Genomic DNA, 17,759 nt, shown 5'->3' with positions numbered 1-17,759 from the left:
TCTCTTCACACCCCAACTTCCTGCTACCTTCAACATATCTCCCACAACTCCCGTCGGCCTTCCCGCTTTTCTGCTCTTCATTGCTTTTATCGCCTCCTCAACTTCCTTCTCGGTTATCTTCTCTGCCGGTCCTAAAACTGGGTTACTCTCTATGTTGCCATCCCATTCATTCTCTGCATTCAACAGTATTTCCATATATCTCTTCCATCTTCCTTTAATTCCATTTGGGTCCACAACGATTTGACCCACTTCATCCTTCAAGCAACTCACCCCCATCACATCACACCTCTCTTTCGCTATCTGCTTTGCAATCCTGAATACCGCTCTCTGACCCTCTTCCATATCCAAGCGTTCTCCGAACATTTTCCTACATGCCTCCTGCGCCTTTGCTACCTCTTTCCTTGCAGCCTTCTTGGCTGCCTTATAACTTTCATGCCCTGCCTTTTCTGCCCCCATACTCTTCGCCTTCTGCCACTCCTTGAACATCTTCCTCTTCTCGTCAATCTTCTTTCCAACCTCATCATCCCACCACCATGTTTCCGAGTGCCTCGGTGGTCCTTTTGTCCATCCACATACCTCACCAATGGCTCCCAACAGACTATCTTTCATTGACATCCAACCACTTTCAAGCTCAACCACATCATCCTGTACCATACTCAGCCTCTCTTTTAATGCCTCCCTCACTGTCACCTCTTTCAACCTCCACACCTTCATTCTCGGTTGGTACTTCACCCGCCGAGCTGTCCTCGCACCTTTCACACTTATGTCGCAGACAACCAAGTGGTGGTGTGAAACAGCCTCCTCCCCCGGTATCGCCTTTGTGTTCCGGGGGTGCCCCCTATCTCGTCTACACACCAGCAGGTAGTCAACGGTTGTCGTCGACCCACCTGACGTGTATGTAACAAGCTTATAATCCTCTTTCTGGAATTGAGTATTACAAATCAACAAATCAGCTCCATCAGCAAATTCCAAAATCCGTTCACCTTCTCCATTTCTCACACCATATCCGAACCCCCATGAACTCCCTCAAAACCGTCCATACTCCTTCCCACATGTCCATTTAGGTCTCCTCCTACCACAACAACTTCCTCATCTTTCACGTTTTCCATCAGCTTCTCTATCGCACACCAGAACTTGTCCTTCTCTTCATCGCTCCGACCAACCTGCGGAGCATATCCCGAGATGACGTTCACCAAGAGCTTTCCAATCATCATTTTCACCATCATCAACCTTTCACTCACTCTAGTCACACTCACCACACTGTCTACAAACTCCTCAGAAAACAGGACACCAACAACAAAAAGCTATTAAAGAGATTTAAAGGGTTAGTTGGGGTCTAACAGTCGACCAGACCAGCAGAGACGTTTGGGATATATCAAAACTGTTCAAAGGTTGGGCGGAACAATTTTGAAATGGTTACTAACGGCTTTAAGTGCCATCATAGGCTTTTTATTTTAATTTCTGTCATGAAGCTTCTTTTATCTGTGTGTGTGGCGAAGCTTTCTCCAAAAAAATCCTCCAAAAAGAGACCCAGAAAAACCGATGGTGTTGTCTGCTGCACGAGATCAAGATGCCTCCTCGCACTCCTCTGGCTCTGATTATGACTCATCCCTGCACCCCCCCCCCCTCAGCCCCTTTGTATGTTCCTCCCCTTCTTCCCCATCCATTGACTGATGGATTGGATTGTGATGTTTACAAAATCCCCTATGGATGCAGGAATAGGATGTTCCTGATTTTCCTTATTTGTTTCTACAAGCTCTTAGCTCGTGTCTGATTCTCGACGACTTTCCTTCGGGTCTGACTCCCGAAGAATTGCTGTCACCACATGGAGCCATTGGATTTCCTCTATTATATGCTATAACAGCGCAAGCACAGCTGGAGAACGAACCGTTGGAGAAGGCATCACTGCAAAATGGCGCCGATCATGCAAGTGTCATTTCAGTCAACAGTGAGGGTACCGCCACTAGATTAAGCATTGCGGGTGTAGCTTTGTCTCGGTTTTCCATAATCTTACGTTTTCAGTCATACGATTGGAGTTGACGATGGCAAGACGCCTACGCTGGGGAAAGGGTGAGCTGGAAGCTGCTCTGGGCACTAAAGGGCGTAAGAAGATGCACTGCCGAGGACGAAGAGGCTCCTGTAATTCTACTCGTATCAAATTGTTTCTGCGACATGGTTCTTTAGAAACAAAGGGACAAATGTGGAGACCAAGGGTCTATTCAACGGTAAAAATGATACTTAATTGAGAAATTTAATATATAGGAACATGAATTGTTTGCTTTGCACAAACTCGAAGACTGCTGACTCAAGCTAATGTGAGTCGCGTGCTTCCAATCCCTTGAGATTGCAGCATCCGTCGCAAGAGATATCCTGGGTATTGTTCTATACCAACTGCTTGATTGTATCACCTCACTCTGTGTTGACATACAAAGATGAACAGCGATTTCGTAGACTTTAGGAATGCTTTGCTTTGAATTTAATTATGACTAGGGCATGCCCGTACTATATATATATCTAAAATTATATCCCCCCCCCTCTATTTACATGAAATGGTTTGGTCCATTCGCAAAGCCAAAGCGAACGGCTTGCGAGTACGGTGACAATCCCCCCCCCTCTATTTACATGAAATGGTTTGGTCCAAAGCGAACGGCTTGCGGAGTTTGGTAAAGAAATCGCCATAGCTCGGTAACTACTTGTCCGATTAATATGAAACCTTGAAAAGGCACATCCTCGGGTCCCCAGCAATATACCTGGCAAGTTTCAAGTATATCGGACCCGTGGTTGTCGAGAAACAGCGGTCACAGACAAACACACAAACACACAAACACACAAACACACAGACACACAGACACACAGAGATTACTGGAATTATAGATAGATAATGATCACGGGTCGAACTATACTGAAAGAAGACCTGTCCGTAGTATAATTCAGACCGTTTTGAAGGTGCCTCGACTCTGGCGACCATCTTAACGTGTCTCCACAGCTGTGCTCGGCTCTTCAATAAACTTGTTACTTCTTCAAAAACTGGACTCGAGGCTCGATCTACATCGGAGGACGAGGACCGGGGTCGGTTTCCCACGTGTGTGTGTGTGTGTGTGTGTGTGTGTGAAAAAAAAGTGAAATCGGGGTTGTATCAAAGCGGGGTTGCATCAAAGCATGTCTAATGAAAGTGGGGTGTATCCAAGCGGGGTTGCATCAAAGCGGGGTTGCATCAAAGCGGGGTTGTATCAAAGCGGGGTTGTATCAAAGCGGGGTTGTATCAAAGCATGTCCAATGGAAGTGGGGTTGTATCAAAGCATGTCTAATGAAAGCGGGGTTGTATCAAAGCGGGGTTGCATCAAAGCAGGGTTGTATCAAAGCGGGGTTGTATCAAAGCATGTCCAATGGAAGTGAGGTTGTATCAAAGCATGTCTAATGAAAGTGAGGTTGTATCCAAGCGGGGTTGTATCCAAACGGGGTTGTATCAAAAGCGGGGTTATATGAAAGCGGGAAGGTGGAGGAAACCGGTAATCAATGCCAGCAGTTGTAAAGTGGCAGTTCTTGTTTATTTTCTTTCTCATCTGGGCAATATCTCAGGCACATTTTCAGCTAGGAAGCTAATATTTGGACACGACAGTGACCAAGTGATGTGGCTACAAAGGATATTTTTGATTTATTGATATATCAATTAATCGATTAACTATTTATTGATTAATCAATAAAAAACAAAATTCCCCGATTAATGCCTTATTTAATTAATTTTCAAAAAGTTACAGCTTCGGGTGAAGCACTGGTGGTTTAGGTATGCTATTAGCCAATTAAGAAAATATTTTATGATCATTATTTCTCGATTTTAATTATGCAATTAATCAAGCAATTATTGTACACCTCTCCCTCACAATACCGTCTATATGAGCCGCCAAAGGTGCCCTGGCAATGCCGCGCTGTAGGATATTTATTTATTTGGCATAGGGCGGTGTACTTTGAATGTATCTGTACTTGTTTTTCTTTCCTTTTCTTGTCTGCTTCTTTCTCTTGTTTGTCCTGCGTTTTCCTTTGTTTTTTCCTTCCTGCATTTCCCCGGACTTCCACCTATCTGTGTCTGGCAGGCCTCAACCACCAACCAAGTGAGGATTGCCTCGCACTCCCCTTTGCTGCCTCCTCCCCATCCCTCTTCACCCTTCATCCCTTGCGTGTCCCCACCCTCCCGAGAACCCCGGTGTGGGGGTATGGCAAGCCGATCCCATAATTGTGTCCGGTTTCGAATTGTAAAGGAGGGAGATATTCCAGCCAGCGAGACCTTCTGCCGTGAGGTTTTGTTGTGCGCTCTGGAATTCAAGGCTGCCGACTTTTTCTGCATCATCTCCTTTGCCCGAGATTTTGATGTGTCCTTCCAGACTGCTTGAGGACTTGCTGAGTTCTGGGTGCGATGGGCTACTGCTCTGTCAGCTGGGTCCCTGGCTGATTGGGTGGTCGAGGCTCTCTCTGAAGCTCAGGAGAGGGTTGCGACGATCCGCCTATACAATGAGAGCATAAGCGATTTTGATGTAAAATTGTGGTTGTCTCCTTTGTTTATGTCAAAACTGCAAGGTTTATCCAGAATGGTTTGAGTATTTGGACCGGAGCTCGGCATTACTGCGTCAAGCTTCGGGTAAAGGAAGATGACACGGTAAATCAACATCCCTCATGGCATCGTAATAGCGATGGACTGTGGGCAGGTGTTTTATGCTGGGCAGCCAAAACTATGCTGCAGGTGCAGTTAACTGGGTCACCTTGTTACTGGGTGCAAAGAATAGTTTTGCTCCCAGTTGTTAAAGGTTCAAGAAGTCAGAAATAAACGTATATGTTTATTCAAACAACACGATGACCAAACATGCGGGCCCTAGGCTGCAAGCCAACACCGAGCACTCTAACTCGTGGACATGGAAATGGGTACACAATACGTCCATCATGCGACATACCAAGGAGTTTTTCAGTATCCAACGCCAATGTGGCCAGTTGGGGGCATTTGAGGGAGCGCTGCAATGCCCAGGTGCAGTGCAACCTCTTTGGTGCACTGACGCACACCTTTCATGCCTGCAAAGTTTTGCCAGTAAGATGTGTGCATCTGTGGGCAGGAGTGGTGGTGTTGCCACAGGGATGCGTACAGTTCCAATGGACGCCGTTGTTGTCTCCGTCCTCCTACCCCTACGGGCAAAGGAGGATGCGAAGTAGATAGAGAGAGGCAGAAGGGAGAATGGAGGGTGACGAGGAGGAGGAGAAAGAGGAAGCCAAGGAGGTGGAGAAATCTTTCCAACTGCTGACAGCAAAGAGAACCTGGATGTGGTTGCACCGGGTGTCAGGCCCACTGAGGTGGGAGGGTAGCAACCGTCTGAGGTGGCTCTGGCAGCCGGGCCAGTGGACGGACCTGTCATGGAAGAAGCTCCATTCCCTGAGGAGTTGATTGTGAGCCCCTCCTCTGGCACTGAAGACAATGAACCATGGGCAATGGTTAAAAAGCACCAGAGGAGGAGTTGGGAAAGATGAAAGGCTCCCCTGGACAATGCCCCATAGGACAATAACAAGGCAGCAACAAAAGCGCCTGTAGGGCCCAGTGTCCCCCAGTCACCCATCCAGGTCATCCAGGTGTAACTCCTGCTTGGGAGAGGGGTCGGGATCAAACAGGGACGGCCACAGCTAGTCGCCAGAAGACCTTTCCCCACCCCCCTGATCTTCCCATTCCTCCTCTCCCGCCCCCCCCCCCGATCTTCCAGTTCCCCAACCCATAGCCCTGGCCTGCAGATCCAGGGCAAGGCTGCGGCCCTGGCCTTTGGAGACGTGCTGGAGAGCTCTCCTCCTCTGGTGGCGAGGATTTGTGAAGGGAGGCTTCCTCTATCTGGGCAGATAAGTGAACAATCATTCAAATGGTGATACGAGCAACAAAACTGGCATGAATAGTCAGCCTCCCTGGTTGCTTATTAAGGAAAACACGTTGCCCACTTGAAAATCCCAGATGGCCGCCATTTCTTCAAGATAGAACCAATGATATAAATAATTCATATTTTCCTCATATAAATTGATACACTTGTCTGATTTTAAAGGTCCAAGTGTGACGATGTTTTTCAGTGTGTTGACACTGATTTTGCAAATGCTTTTTCTACGATATCTCATTCAATTAATTTGGATAGCTTTCATGAAAACATGTCATGATATTTCAGTTGTTTTATCTCAAGGGCACTAGAGAAGTGAAACATTCCATAATACGGTAATGCAATAATTACCAACATCTTTTTTGCGGGGTACACGGGATAAACAAGATGGACAATACAAGGACTTTCAGGAAAGAAAACGGAATTTGAAGGAGGTGGATTTAGCGTGGATTAACGGGGGTAGAAAATATCAAAGTTTTGGATGGGGAAAGATCAGAGATGGTGGTGAACAGCTGTTTTGATGACTTTGAGGTCTTGCAGCTGAGACCAAAGCTATAGCACTTGCATCTTCCCTGACATTCAATCTTGCATCCACATTTCATCAGTTCGTTGCAACTTTTCGCAATAGGTGAAAGTGTAGTCCAACACATCAACCATTTTTCTTCCTCTTGCACCCATCCCCAGTCTGCAGGACTATGAATTTCTGACTGACTCCAAATAGCAGCTATACTGCAGCAATTGTACCATAGACAAATCAGTTTTTGATACACCACATGTTAGCTGTGATTTAATGTCTGCTCCATGTTCAATCATGCACACAAACTGAAGAAGTGCTGGCCTGGACTGGCTTCTTCAACACATCCTTCGTCCAAGTTTCCATCATATTTGGACTTGTGGTCAAGCATGTATGTAGTAGGGCAGATATGTGACAAAACTTATATGTGTTTTGTCATACAAGCATGAAACTTGGCAAAGTTATGGAGTATAACCCCAAAAATATTTTCAGAAGTGGAGCCACCCAGAAAAAGTCAGCCGTGGCGGCTGTTTTTAAAATGCATTTTCAACTTTAGGAATTGTTCCTCGTATTGCAATTAAATTAACTTCGAGGTGTCCATTTATCATAATATCAGCCATCCCAGATTGATAGCATGTTGCATGTATGATGTAACCTGGAAACTGGATTGGTCCACTAATAGGCAACATAAGTGCAGAGTCAGAAAAGTGAAATATGTTCACCATTGTTGTCACAATTTTATGCCTCCGACGACGAATTATGTTTTCTGGTTGTCCGTCCGGCTGTCTGTCCGTCTGTCCATGATAGGTTTTTGTTACCTCGATAACTTGAGAACGGCTGAAGGGATCCAAGTCAAACTTGGTGCAAATATGTACAATGAGGTAAAGATGAACTGATTAGGTTTTGGGGTCATGGTGTCAAGGGTCAGAGGTAATGTTAGGTAAACATCCTGTTACCGTGATAACTTGTGAACCAGTGATGCGATTTTGACCAAACTTGATAGAAGTATATATCATGGTGCAAAGATGAAATGATTAGATTTCGGAATCAAAGGTCAGAGGTAATGTCAGGTAAAAATTTGATACTTGAGAACAGCTGAAGAGATTTAAATCAAACTTGGTACAAGTATGTATAATGATGTAATAATGTGGGTGGAGGCATGTCGGTTGACGTCACGATGGCATATGATGAAGTTACTCCATTTTTTCTTGCTCTGTCCACGGGCCTAGCAGAAAACACCAACGAGGACATGGAGGGATTGGAGGTGCTGGAACAATTCACCATACTACTATATGACCGTACAAGCAGTATGCTGAACATAGACGAAGCTCGGCAAAAGTTGCTCACGAAAAAAGGACGAGCCAAGGATGCAATTCCCCAAACCAAATCAGCCTTGGTGAAACATATAAAGAGGGCTGAGTACTAGTGGCCCAAAGATGTGGTAATCCGAAGGGGCAAGGTCTGGCGAGTATGGTGGATGAGGAAGACACTCAAAATGCAGGTCTTGTTGCAGCTGTAGCGTGGGAGGTATGGGGCCGAGCATTGTCATGCTGCACAAAACACCGGTAGTGAGTAGTCCATGACGTTTTGATCTGATTGCTGGTTTCAGATGATTTTAGGAGGTCACAGTATGATGCACTGGTGACTGTGGCCCCCCTGGGCATGTAACGCTCTACAAGTGGGCCTCTGCTATCCCAGAAGGGCGTCAGCAACACTTTCCCAGCGGACGGCTAAGTGCGGAATTTTTTGGGTTTGGTGAAGTTGAATGGCGCCACTCTTTGCTTGCCCTCTTCTTTTTTGGCTGAAAGTAGTGGACCCAGCTTTCATCCCCAGTCACTACACACTGTAAAAAAGCATCGCCTTCTGTTTCGTAACGTCGCAGAAGTTCTTCACATGCATCCACTCGCCGTTTTTTCAGTTCTGGTGTGAGTTGTCTGGGCACCCACATTGCAGACACGTTGCTGAACCCCAGCACGTTGTGAATGATATGGTGTGCTAAACCATGGCTAATGTTCAATTGGGAGACCACTTCATCCAGCGTAATGCGACGGTTTTCCCTTAGTAAGCACTCAACTTCTGCAACCATTTCTGTTGTGCCGGCTGTGTGAAGCTGGCCCGAGCAAGCAGAATCTGCCACACTGGACACTCCACTTTTAAACTTCCTGTCCCAGTCGTACACCTGCTGCAGCAATAAACATGCGTCACCATATTGCATCTTAATTCTGCGATGGATTTCACTGGGATTGACACCCTCACTTCCCAATAAACGGATGACAGAACGTTGCTCCTCCCTGGTGCATGCTTCTAAGGGAGCCCCTATCTTGGAACTGCTCTACTGATGTCATACGCTCAATGTTGCCAGATCGAAAACAGGCAAACCATGACTCTTACCCATAGATATAACATATGTCGTCTACAATTACATACATTACATTCTCGAATTTATAATCGCCATTTTAAGGTTACTTATTGACTGGTGCTCGTACTTCCCGTCCTTTTTGGTGAGCTTCTAGTTCAGGCATTTGTGCCAAAAGCTGGTGCGTTAGCCTCGTTGAGTTGACAAGTGGTGATTCTACTCCCAGTTGTTCATGTCACTGTTTGTACAGTTTGACCAGATCCACAAGTTTGAATCAGGTGTGCCTATCTAACCGAATGGAGAGGATTAGATAGCATTTGGGACACGAAGTAATTGCTAAATATCGAGTACAAGTTAATTATCTGACACTGAACCCAATGCTGGGTTACACAGCAGTGATGTTACCAGTGTGCCCTGGTAGTGCATTAACATTCACTCTTTTTCATCATTGACCTCTTGCCACAACTCCTGGTTTGTTGACTTTATTAAACTTTTAAGCATTGCTAAATGAAAACCATATAATTCTGATGACTGTATACTAATGATTTGCATGAAGAAAATACTTTTCATTTCTGTAAGTATAAACTGTAAATTTCTGATCAGTGATGACACATACTTTCATCTAAACAACCAGAAATCATGGAAAAGTGTTTTATAGGATTATAATTTGCAAAATCAGTGTCTACATACTTAAAAACATGTACATCCACACTTAGATATTTAAAATAGGATAACAGTATTAATTTCAATGAGGAAAACAATAATTCATTGGATCATTGGTGGCCATCTGAAAAAATAGTGGCAATCTTGGATTTTCAAATGGGTTTCGAGTGATCTATACACGGCAGACGCAATATATCATGACAACTGCAGGAAGACTTTCATGTCTCCATGTTCTGTCTCTGCAGCATCCCGGTCGATGACCGCTGAGGATCTCGATACATCCAGAATTATTTGCGCTGATCTATGAAAACACGCGATTCTATTTTCTGCTTCTTCTGTGCAAGTCCCAAGTTCCTGCACCAACTGTATGGTGTTGCTCAATATAGGATCTGCATCACATGCTTATTGGATATAAACTTCAAAGAGTAAGCAGCACAATGGGAGTATAGAGCTAGGGGAAATAATTGTTTGGTAGCCATTGTACTTTCCATGCATGTTTGCAGCTCTGGCGTATGTTTGCCCATATAGTAAGTTGATGTTAAAGCCAAGCCGAGGTTTGTTCAGCGCTGAAGCTACAGCTTCATATCAGCATCATTTTCAGTCTGTAGGTTGCACAGTTTGCCAAACCTTGTCCAAGCAAAAACCTTATAGATTTGACAATTATTCTCATCAGGTACATTGTATTTTTGTTTTGCTGGTTCTTATGTGCAGAGACATGTTCGTCTGATACGTTTAACTGCCCCCTATTTTGTCGATCCAATTTAAATACTGCATGTTTGTGGCAAGCTGATTCTTGATGTATCGTGAATTTCTCAATTGCTTTCTTCCAGTTGCTAAAACCAGTAGTTGCAGGAGTCTTTCAGCATCAGCTGTGGCACACTGAAAACACACAATTCCTTTTATTTGTGATGAATAATGGAGCCAAGGAAACCACTCGTACCAATGTTGTTGAAAATGCAGGGTTCTGAATTTTTCTGTCCAAGGTGGTATGCTTTGTGCAGGCTCGTGGTTAGAATGGTTGCATCCATCAATAAGTTGAACAGCTGTAAGTGGTGCAACTATTCCCGGAGACGTGGTGGTACTTTTGGCAATTTCCATGCAAGAAGTTTCAGGCCGAGGTGTCACACACGTACAAACGTCAGTTTCTCCCTCAATGGTACAGGACTGAAGCAGTGGCTCCCTTATCTACTCGTGGCTGAAAAGTAATAAAATAAAATAAATCAAACAATTCAACATTGCACACATATTGAAATTTTTTTTCCCCTCTATACTGAACAACAACAAAAAAAAACACACAGGAGTGCATTTCTAGGGGTACTGGTGCTGGCCTATTTAATAATCAACTTTCAATCAATAATAATCAATTTTAGCTCTTTCACGAGCCTCGATTCAGTATACAAAAAAAATAAAAATATCCAGCTGCTGTGTATTGTCGTGTGTCTTTCCTGTAGTGAAGACCTCAGGGTGACAGATGGCCAAATGAGCTTTAACTCCAAGGCGTATAACCAACTATGGCGGTACCTTTTGCATGCGCGGAGGGGTGGGGGTGGGGGTAGCAAGTGCTTACCGGCACGGCCGGATGCGATCCGCGAACCCCCAAACAAATAAACCTACAAGACAAGGAATTAAAAATGTAACAAATAATGGGTTTAATGAAAATAATGGCAGGATAACAAAAATGAATGTACAGTGAACCAATTCCTAATTGAGGCTCCTCCACCAGGACTCGTTTACAACACCAGGGAAAGTTAAATGAAAATAAATAATGTTCCTGCCTGCCGGCACTGAACTTTGGTCTGGATGGCACGAATCGCCACACGGCACATTGAGCCGTGAAGCGGGAGCAAAACTCCTTCCTCCTCCGCTCGTTCTACGCTCCACAAAGCGCCGCTGTTTCTCAAGCGTACACAGCACAAAGCACAGCCGTCACAAAGCCAGCACTGAGAGAGGGAGAGAACGAGACGGACTCTTCCTCTTTACAATTGCACGCAAGCCAGGAATATGACTAGTTAGGCAGCTTAGCAATTTTTGGGGGAACGACTTTACAAAAGGACCATTTTTATTTTAGCGGTTCATTGGACCATATCCAATAGAATTAGGACCGGAGGCAAGACATATACAGTGTTTGACTTTTGCACAAATACGACTCGCACAGCATAATATCGAGCAATGCATTTATGCAAATAAATCATCAGCTATTGGAGTTAGTCTAAAATCGTAAATACATAAATTGCTGGACAAATTACCTTGAACAACATGTTGTCTGTTCTAAAGCTATATTGTCATTACATCCTTGTAGTTGCGTACATGTTAAATATATGAGAGGTGCGCGAGTCACAAGTATAACACATTTGTATAAACACTCGGTATTATATTACTAATTATTATTACATGGAAGCGTAAGATTTATTATGCAGGCATGCATAAGTTTTACAAATAACACTGCATGTAATGAAATAAAAGTTAGCCTCCTTGTTGAAAATATATACATAATTGGTTTTTGTCCTTGGTTTTTGTCCAATAAAAAGGTGAAGAACACTGTATATTTCTTGCCTCCGGTCCTAAATCTATTGGATATGGTCTAATGGACCACCAAAATTAAAATGGCGCTTTTGTCAAGCCGTTCCCCATTTTCGATAAATATGCTGCTAAGCTGCCTGACTAGACCGCCCAGGACAGAAAGAGAATATGCGACTGCTCGCGACGAAACCCAACACAGAGAGAGGGAAATGCGTCCGCCTGCGACCAAAGCCAGGACCGAGATAGGGAAATGCGTATGCGAATGCGACCGCTGTGTGAATAACAGAGAGCAGGAATTGTGACTGCTGTGCGAAGAGCCCGGGCCAAGAGAGAGAACACAAATGCGACTGTTCGTGATCAAGCCCAGAACAAGAGAGAGAAAATGGCGGGACGTGTCCCTTTTTGCTCCGACGCTAGAATGTTCTCTCCGACGTCACCCGCACTCCAATCAACGAGCGCCATCGAATCGTCCCAACTAATCGCCTTTCAGGGTCTGGCCTCATGGCCAGACCTGGCACCCATCGAGAAGATTTGAGCTGGGTGGTGTAGTGGTGTCTGGTATCGTCGGCGATTATGTTATTTTACAATTACGTGCCGATCGCATGGCTGGCCGAGTGTGCTTTATAATAACGAAGGGAAAAATACAGAGGTGATTACACACTGGGAATTTTATCCATATGCCCTAACTAATTAGCATAGCTCCACCCCCCACATGGAGACACATAACGCTTACCCGGACATCCGACCATGACTTGTATACAGGAAGGTGGCTACACGGCATACGGCATGCACTAATCTATAGGATCCTATATGGACTAAGGTATTTCATTGCCTACTCTCATACATGTAAATGTATTCTACCTGACAAAACCAGAGCAATTCGACTGCATCGCCAATATGCCTCCGAGTAGTCCCTGCCCATGACAACAGGTAGATACCCTCATTGGCTGTCCTAAGAATAAACAAGTTTGATTTAAATCCCTTCAGCTGTTCTCAAGTATCAAATTTTTACCAGACATGACATGTTTCACATCGATTGGTGAAGCAGTTTCGGAGAAGGGTTTTTACGGCGTAGCTCATAGGTCAAAGCCATCTAGAATAGTGTTTGTCTGTCCGTATGTATGTATGTATGTATGTGTGTATGTCCCTCACAAACGTACACCAATCAGAGCTGATGATCTGGTCACATGGCAGGGGTGATGTGAGGTGATTAACATCTGTGATGTCGTTACGTCGTATGTCGACTGACTCCACACACCGTCATTTTGATTTATATGCCATTCAGGCCGAACATGTTGTCGAACCTGTCATATATCACAATCGCCATGCTTTACCTTTACGTTTTCCATTCAATGTGAAACACAAACAAACCGATTGTTAAATTGACAATCATTGAAAGGTGTATTGAAAGCATAGGTGTTATGGGTGTTCCAATGACAGTACGTTTAGAACTTAGGCTTCATGTCTTCATGCCTCACATTCAGGCCACTTCGAACAAATTAGCCTAGGTTTCCTAATACAGTAGTATCGTTTTCGTAATAATAATGTTACGTTTGTGGGGGTAGATGAAGGAATCCCATAGTAAAGGTAGGACTGTATAATTATAGCGTGGACGTGTAGGAGAAATCTCGATGTACTTAAGTAGGGAGATTGTAGCTTAAGATTGTTCATGTTTCTTAATACGAGGGGTGAAGCAGTGATAATTAGTTAGGTATGAAGGTTGGTTTTCCCCAATATGTGATTTTCCCTCTGTAATTTTCCCTTTACGTTTTGCTGACAAAGCCAGCCATGAAAACCTCCATTAAACAACAATAATCGTCCACTGCAAGCCAGGCAGGTTCCAGGACACTAAGCCCCGCCTTAATGGACCTCATAAGCAGGCCCTGCCCAGTCGAGGCGGAGAAACAGTGGGCGGTCAAAAAAGGACATGAGACCACGCTCCAAAGTTCATGATTGGCTGAGAGGACCATGGAGTTTCGCCAATTTGATTTCCATTTTGCCACAATAATCGCCATTTTCGGCTGCTCGCCTCGGGAGGAAAAACTGTTTCGGCCATCCCTCATCAGGCGGTCTTAAACGCTGATGACAGGACAATAATAATAACGTTAATAATACATTAAATATAATCGTAACACTTCGATCCCTTTGTCATGACTGAAAAGTTGCTGGATTGAAGTGGTGTATGGTTAGTTCATTGTTGACTCAACATGTAGAATAAACCAGTGTCTCAATGCAATCTCTTCATGTCCATGGTGACATACAGCTTAGAGACTTACAGTATTTCAAAAAATTTAATACTTCCATTATTTGCTAATACTGCTATTCCCACCCAGGTCATACTATCCTCTTCAATTACAGTATCAAACAAGCCCAACTATGCCGCTGTTCGACTTTCGGTCTTGTTTATAAATATCGGCTTTCAAGCAAATTTGACTGCCACACCATATGACATGTGACATAGAAATGTACACTATGCATAATGCATATGCATGGGTAGGGGATCACGTTTGTAAAGTTTCGTGTTGATCGGATAAGATTAGTTTTTCTATCCAAGATGGCTGCCAAACCATGTGACCTACGTCATCATTTTCAAACTATATGCAGCAAGTGTTAGATGACATTTGTAAAGTTTCGTGTCGATAGGGTAAGTGGTTTCTGAGATATAATTATTTAATATTTTCCTTCAATCCAATCTGGCTGCCAAATCATGTGACCTTATGATGTCATAAATTTAATATTTCAATACAAATGGGTCATATATCACATGCATGCAATTTCAGATTTTTAGGATAAGGTATTCGATTAAAACATTTATGGCTGGTATTCCACTTCACCAATGACGTCATCATTATCATACTTTTGTTCCCCATTGGGAGTACTTAACAATGTGCCCAGTTTCAAATTTTTCCATTTAGCAGTTTCTGAGAAATAATTTTTTCTGTGTGTGTGTTTAAACGAAGATGGTTGCCATACCACGTCACCTGTGATGTCACAATTATCATAAAAACATTCTGCATGGGTGTCACTCCTACCCTGAAAGTTTCGTCTCAATTGGACATGTGGTTGCTGAGAAAAACGAGGTTTAGATCGTACGGACGGACGGACGACCCGAAAACATAATGCCTCCGCCCACTTTCGGGAGGGCATTGTGTGAGGGAGGAAGAAGAAGAAGAGCCACCTTTAGAGGCCATTTTTCCCTGCAGAGCTGGGGTTGGCCTTTTCCGGGCACCGTGGTCCCCTTTTTGAAGCAATGTTTTATGGCCAGATGCTCTTCCTGCCGCCAACCCTGTTAGTGCCTCTTGCGACACACAGGGAATTACCAGTGAACTGGTACTCAACTGGAACTGTGTGAGGGAGGGAGGTATAAAAACGTTAAATAGAACAAAGAGAGAAACTTACTCGCTTCGACACTGATATCCATGTTGCTAATGTCATTCAGATAACACTGGTCTTCTGGGGTCCAACGAATTACCCAAACTAGCAACGGTACCCGCCCTAAGGGCGTTCAATTGGGAAGCCGAAATGAAAAGGCAAAATATCAGAAATTTAAGGCAGAATTTTTTTTTTGTAAACGATTTATATAAACATCCGTCAAATCATATCACACGTAAATCATCAAAATCAAAACAGTATCTTTAGAATTTCAATAAAAGCCACATCACTGTTCATATCGGTAAATATTATTACATCGTGTTTCAAATTGTGATATAAACTTTTCTTTAGGGAAAAGAATTGAATGATTTTGTACCTCTTCTTCAGCTTAGAACTTCAGGATAGACGACATTGCTGATAAAAGTTCCTTTTCTCTCTTTGAAGTTCTTGGCAAACATTTTTATATTGTCACTGCTGCCAATGCGACTCATGGCGACATAAAGCTGTCCATGGCTGAAGAAATCTGTCTTTTGGTAGATGCCTACCTTTTGTAATGTCTGACCTTGAACCTTGTTACTGGTCATTGCAAAGCAGAGTCGGACAGGGAATTGTTTTCGCTGCATCTGGAAGGGGAACAGGTTTTCAGATGGAATGATTGGAATCCTCGGTATGAAGATCTTGTTTCCAGCATGAGGCCCAGTAGCTAGTGTCGCATCGATGAGATTCGGCATCAGGTGTCCACAATGTAACGACTCCCATTGCAGTGGCCATTTTTAGGGTCAATGTTTCGCAGCAGCATGATCGGAGCTCCCTTCTTGAGGCAGAAGAGCATACCGAGGATTCCAATCATTCCATCCAAAAACCTGTTCCCCTTCCAGATGCAGCGAAAACAATTCCCTGTCCGACTCTGCTTTGCAATGACCAGTACCTAACAAGGCTCAATCAAAGTCAGACATTAAAAAAGGTAGGCATCTACCTAAAGACAGATTTCTTCAGCCATGGACAGCTTTACGTCGCCATGAGTCGTGTTGGCAGCAGTGACAATATAAAAATTGTTTGCCAAGAACTTCAAAGAGAGAAAAGAAACTTTTATCAGCAATGTCGCCTATCCTGAAGTTCTAAGCTGAAGAAGAGGTACAAAATCATTCAATTCTTTTCCCTAAAGAAAAGTTGATATCACGATTTGAAACACGATGTACCGGTAATAATAGCCGGCGAAGCCGGTGAACGACAGTCACACATTGCTGTTGAAACGGCGCTATCGTCTGATCTGTCGGCACTGATCTTACTGCAAGCTAACTTCTTCTGGTGGAGGAAGCCGCAGTGCCTGGAGAGAACCAGTCCTGAAAGCGACTGAAGTTAGAGGACTACACACATACTGTGAAAACATATATTAAGCCCAGTTAAAATTTCTTAAAATAGGCCCGAAGCTAGCACATCGTATCGTTACTTCCTTAAGCTTCTTGTGACATTTATTGTATGTAGGTATTGGGGAGGACTGTCTGCTCTTCTCTTTTACCAAGTCTTACCAGGTACGGTACCTACTACACCTACCTACTACCAACTACCTAACCCACTGATGCCATCGTGATGGGTAAAATAGTGGCAAGAGGCTTTGGCTTCACCAGTTCATTGCGGCTTTGCAGTCGGGTACTAGTAGCCGGCGAAGCCGGTGTTGTCAATAAACGCGTACGTATTATGTCGAAAACCTGATTATGCTGTATCCCTTGGCTTGAGAATTCCGAAGCGCAATGGAGGCCGCCATCTTGCGGATGCGGAAGTATGCATAACAAATTGAAAAACGTTCAATAGGAGTTTCTTTCACCCGTCGTTGTTTGATTCACAATCTTATGCACCTCTAATTTATAATTAAAATACTTTAAGACCAACCTCGGCCCGCACGGGCCTGGTTATCTTCAACGAAAGGCGTCACCAAACACCGGAACCAATGAGATTCGAGCATTTGAAAAAATATTTCTAAAACCAAATCACGCAATGTAGGCCGCCATTGACCGGATGCGGAAGTTTGCATAAAACAATTGCGAAAAAGTTCAATAGGAGTTTGTTTCACCCGTCGTTGTTTGATTCACAATCTAATGCACCTCTAATGTGTAATTAAAATACGTTAAGACCAACCTCGTTATCTTCAACGAAAATCGTCACCAAACACCGGAAGCAATGAGATTCGAGCATTTGAAAAATATATTTTTAAAGCTTATTACGCGTTTCGGACGCTGAAAACGGCGTCAAATATTCTAAAATAGACGAAGAATTATTTTTTAGAAATCTCGCAGCTGTAGGGGATAGTTTTTCACGGCCGGAAATATCCGAAGTTGAGATGGAATTCACCGAATTAATCAAGAAGTAAATTTTATCAATTTTGATCTCATCCAGAATGCAAATGGTACCTACTACACCTACTACACCTACTACACCGACGGTA

General features: G+C 43.8%; 1 protein-coding gene and 1 long non-coding RNA gene across 2 annotated transcripts in view; one reads left to right on the top strand and one right to left on the bottom strand.

The window, feature by feature from the left end:
- The window catches only part of LOC144888245 (cytochrome P450 2C23-like), a 799,004-nt gene that overhangs the window by 466,234 nt on the left and 315,011 nt on the right, over positions 1-17,759 (top strand). The window lies entirely within an intron of this gene.
- LOC144894011 (uncharacterized) lies at positions 9,230-12,746 on the bottom strand. The gene is made up of 2 exons (XR_013624689.1): positions 10,992-12,746; positions 9,230-10,619 (listed from the first exon to the last, which is right to left on the bottom strand). It is a non-coding gene; the product is annotated as an uncharacterized LOC144894011 (long non-coding RNA).

This window comes from Myxine glutinosa, chromosome 10, assembly GCF_964187855.1.
Source record: "Myxine glutinosa chromosome 10, kmMyxGlut1.1, whole genome shotgun sequence".
NCBI lineage: Eukaryota > Metazoa > Chordata > Myxini > Myxiniformes > Myxinidae > Myxine > Myxine glutinosa.
Note: the sequence above shows the minus strand (reverse complement) of the source record. Positions and strands in the feature narration are given on the sequence as shown.